Here is a 5,396-nt window from a genome sequence, read left to right on the forward strand (position 1 = left end):
GCTTTAGAGCTGCTGCTAGACATTTTTAACCTTTAAAGGACCAGCTGTATTCCTCTGCTTGACTCACGAATGGAATTTGTTGTATATCTTCCTATTTAATTTCTGCCAAGGAAGTGAAAATGCTCCCTCATAATATTCTACTATTTTGCATTTAATGACTGTTTAGAAGTGAAATAAGTTCTCAGTCTAAGTCTGTCTGTGTATATGTGTGTGTGTGTGCATACTGTACAAAAGCCTTTACATAACCACCTGGAATGCATCCTGTACTTTCAGACTTGGCTTCATGTGACTAATAAGTGTTGGGATTTTTTTTCACAATAATATTTTTTTAATGCACCCCACGTTTTTCCGGGTAATGGCTATGAGCTTAAGATTAACATTTGATCTGATTTCAGCCAAAGAATCCTAACACAAGTCAGTTATAAATCTGTTCTCCAACCACATCTGTAGCTATACTTGATCATAATAGAGAGCCTTCAATTGATCTACCATATGAAGCTAACCAACAACATACCTGAACAACCTCCAAATTTCCCTAGTGTCTATTTTTAACTCAAAGTCCTGCTGGATGTACTTTTGCAAAAAGTGATTTTTGGGAACATATGGTACAATTTAGAGTTGGGCTCATAAGACAAGTGGAGGGCAACCAAGTGTCTCTCCAAAGCATAAAAAAACAGTTGTAGTTAAGAACTCTTCTTGCAGCAAGGCCTGTTTGTCCGTATGACGACAAAAAGAAAGAGCACGCTAAAATTTCAGATATCAAGTGAGGGGGTTTAGACTATGGTGAGTAGGGAAAATGGGTAATTTCTCACAGGGTTATTCTCAAAGCAATGCATTAATCATGTGTCCTGTCACATAATCCTGTGCAGTTGACTTTTATATACAGTAATAGATCTTTTCAGAAGATGAAAGCTGGAAGTGAAATTGTATTCCTCTTACTTTTCTTTGTTGTACATTCTTGGCCTTGAGCTGTGATTAAATTGACAATTGCATGCTTGAGTTCATGTAAAATGCTTCAAGAGAAAGCATCCAAGAGGCTGACAGTCCAAGAAAGCTAATTGAGAAGCCGAAATCAGAAGCAGTGCAGAAACAAAAAGATTTTGCTCTCCTTAAGAGAAAAAAAAGAGGGAAGAGAAAAAAAGTCCCCTCCACCTTTATTCTTGTAAATAAGAACCAGATGAGGGGCTATGCACCCCTGATCCCTCGAGGTAAGACAACTCTGCTCACGGGGAACAGCTACATGCTAATAAGCGCCCAGTGACACAGCTAGACAGCGAGGGGCCGTTACTCGGAGAAGAGACAAACCTGCTCTGCCACATTCACTATTTCTCAAGAAAAAGCTGGAGCGCAGTATTGCCAGATTACGCTCTTCCCAGCAGCTCTGGCACCGCGGAGCTGCAATTGTTAGTGTCTGAGGCTGAAGCTGCAACCTAATCTGGGATCTACTCCCAGATGCATTTGAATAGCTGTGATTGATCAACGCGATTATGTAAGGCTGGCTTCATATTCTTTGATATCTTAACTCGTATTAACAAGATGACACATTTTTGACTCAAATGCATCGGTAAAACCACAGCATGTTTGCAGTCAATTGCCTCCAAGCACAGCAGGCTTCGTGTGAGGCCTAGCACTTGGAAGACAAGTTCAGACTTGGGATTAATTCGTGAAATAAATATGATAAATGTTGTTTGATGGTAATATTAAGCAAACTATCAGCAAAACCGCTAGACGCCTGACTGTCACAGATATCCAGGGTGTATGGGACACCTTCCCGTGTTGGGAAATTTAGCACAGATACAGATTTTTATTTCTGACTCATGCTTTGGAGTTTGTGTGTTGGGGTGTGGTGAAAAGACTGAATTTCATGGCACTGATTGGTTGGTTGCCTCTAGCTATAGTTTAAAAAGTTAAACTAAATCATTACTGCTTTTTTTCAGTCTGGGTTTATCTTATGTAAAATAACAGAGTGAAGCTCACTAATCAGCTCAGAAAACCCATTTTAAAATGAGGCACCGCTCTCCATTTCTGTAGAGTTAGCCTGTAATTTTCTTGGTGTTTGATGGTTGACCTGTTGACTAAATTGTTCATTAAAAAATGCTCGTGATTCAGCTCACTGTGCACTGCTTCCCCCTCCAGTGGGTGAAGGCTGAACCCCACATTAAAACATTATGTCATTAAAAGTAAAAAATGATAACAGATGTTGTTGCAACCCCGCCGAGAGAGCATATATTCAACTTAAAGCAATTTAGGCTGGTGAAACAGTTCAAACACTGAATTTTGCTCAATGAAAAGATGTGAAGACGTTATCTCAAAAGCATTTCTTGGACAAACCAAACTATTGTACAATAAGCTAAAGATTAGGGGACTCTTTTCTGGAAATTCCCTGATACGCAGCATCATGAAGTCTTTTTTAGGCATCTCTGGACTTTTTTATTTCCTGAAAAAAGGAGGATCTTCATCCTTTCTTCAGTAGCACTGATTTCTTATCAGATTGCTACAGATGAAGTGAAATATTAGCTAGAAGTAGATATTGCAGCTGTCAAGGGACTATAAACTAGTCAGATCCCAGGGTGTTTGCCTACATTTAAAGAACTGCTGAAAGACTATCTGAACAATCTGATGTAATCAAGGGAGACAAAGTGAAACTGTCCAGCCTGAAAAGCATATCAAACCCTGATCCAGATTAAGGAATTTTACTTTTACTACAGAAATCATGCTGGAGGATGATAAATAGTAGTATCTTTAAAGTGCAATGGAAATGTTTCCTGGTGGCAGTCATAAATATCCAGACTGTCAACAAACAAAAGCACATAACAGCTTTGGGACGTGAACAGTAAATCACGTAAAATGATGTAAAGTAAATGAATAGAAACAGAAAGTGTAGTGGCTAATAGCACGTTCTGTGCTGTGAGAACACAGAGGTTAAAGCAACATTCTGAGCTACCACAAGCATCCGCTGACTTCAACATGCACATAGTAAAAAATGTTTTGCAGAAGCCCTCGTGCTTTAAAAGATGTTTATTTGAATATGCACCATGATTTAAACAAAAAACAGAAAAAACTGTCTTTCTCGGTAGTTTTACTTTTTAGCCCTAGGCTGTAATTTTAATTATTTTTTTAATCTAACAATAAATGTACCAAGTGCACAAACAGAGTTTCCAGGGATATAAATGGCCTCTGAATATTATTGTCCTTCCAGTAGTTATAAAGGAGTCTTTGAGCTCATTTAATTACAAACTCACTGTAATGGTTGACAAAATAGGACTTACACTCCTGAGAAAAACTAAATACAGCTTTACTGCTTCCATAGAGAGGGTAAGTAGCACCCAGGTGATGCTAATTAAATGCACCTGATCAAACGATTATTAGTAATAAGAGCAGAAATATTGGCAGTTTGTAGGTCTGGAGCATTTATGCGTATGTGAACACAAGGAGGAAGGAGAAAAGACATCAGCAACCTTCCTTAAAAAAAGGAGTTGTTACTGCCCTTAAGTCTGGGAAGAGTTAAAGAGGTCATGAAACACTAAACATATAAAGGCTCATTTACATCATGTAACCCTGCTCTCAAAAACTGACATAGCTGGAACACCGTCTGTGAAGTTAGATTCAAGAAATAAGTGATTAAAGTTAAAGTTTTAAAAACACGTTTACGACGACGTCATATGGTTGGTTAGTTGGTTGCGGCTAATAGACTTACTGTAGTTTATGTTAGCTAACTAGTGACAGAACTGCTAACTCTGGGCTGCCCCTGTCTGCAACAATGAGTTTTACATTAGGAAACTGTGGATATGCTGTCCACTTTCACTCTCTGTCTATTGCATCCCAACAGCACTTTGTCCGCTGGAAAATAGGTCAAAGCGTGCGATAGGGGAAGAAGAAAAAAGCGGAAGCTCCAAGGTAAAGATGCAACAGTTTTTGGAGACCTTTTTGGATCTTAGGATTTCCAGTCGTGTTCATCATCTGAACATCTGCTTTACCTGTTGATTGCACAGCTCGGTACATCCAGCCTGGTGAGGAAAAAAGCTGGATTGTGGACTCCAGCTTGTTGGTCTGGTGAATCAAGCAGGCTTTAGTCTTTAGTGCAGCTAGCCAAACAAGATAGAGCCACTTACTGCTCAAGAGATTGAAAGTCAAAGTGGACAGCATATCCTTGGTTTCTTAACTCTTGTTGCACCCCCTTAGACTGGGTTTTAGTTTTAGTCTGGTTATTTTCCTCTTGAGTTCCTCTGAATTTTGTCAGTAGTTAGCTAACATAAATTCATGTAAGTCTGTTGGCCGCAACCAATCAACTAAATGCATGATGTCACGTTCCCTACTGACAGAAGATGGCGCTAAACATGTTTTTAAACTGATTTCCTAAATCCAACACCACTAAAAGTTTTCCAGCTATGTCAGTTTTTGAGAGCAGGGCTCCATGATGTAAGTGAGCCTTTATATGTTTAGTGTTTCATGTCCTCTTTAAGACCATTTCCACATTCTTTGAAGTCCATCATTCTGCAGAGAAAAGTGGAAAACATTCAACACTCGTGCCAGTCTTTGCAGTCGATGTCTCAAATAATGCAAACCCAAGGTCCGACTCTGTAATGCTCAGAGAAACTGCAAAAACCCCCAAGAGCTACATCTTAGACTCTGCGGGCCTCAGTTAGCATGTTAAATGTTCATGACAGTACAATTAGACAAAGACTGAACAAGTATGGCTTGTTTGGAAGTTTTGCCAGGGGAAAACCTCTTTCCTCTCAAAATAATCTGGCAGCACAGTTTATGTTTGCAAAGCTGCATCTGAACAAACCACAAGCCTTCCGGAACAATGTCCTTTGGACAGATTAGACCAGAACAGGGATGTTTGACTATAACACACAGCACCACATTTTGTCAAAACCAAACACAGCATGTCAGCACAAACACCTCATAACTGTCAATCACTGTGATGGAGGGAGGGGTGATGATTGAGGCTTATTTTGGAGCCACAGGACCTGGGCACCTAGTAGTCATTGAGTCGACCACAAACTCCTCTGTACCCCAAAGTATTCTAAATGTGAGGTCATCCGTCTAGAGCTAAAACAATAATTCTCGGCACATCAGCAAATATGAAAAAGACAAGAATCAAGACCGGAAATGCTACTGTAGGATCTTAAGAGACCTGTGTATAAACCAGTGCCTAGAAATCTTAATTAACAGAAGCAACGCGGTAAAGAAGAGTGGGCCAAAATTCATTCAAAATGATGGGAGAGACTTAGAAATTTACTTAATTACTTAAAATACTTGCTGCTAAAGATGGTTAAACAAACTACTGAATTATGTGGTGTACATAGAAACTTTCTTTTTCGCATGAATGTGTGTTTAGAAGTATTATATAAAGCATTTTCTCTTCAGTGCCTCTCTGAAAAACTGAAATT

This window comes from Oreochromis niloticus, linkage group LG15 (genome assembly GCF_001858045.2).
Source record: "Oreochromis niloticus isolate F11D_XX linkage group LG15, O_niloticus_UMD_NMBU, whole genome shotgun sequence".
Lineage (NCBI taxonomy): Eukaryota > Metazoa > Chordata > Actinopteri > Cichliformes > Cichlidae > Oreochromis > Oreochromis niloticus.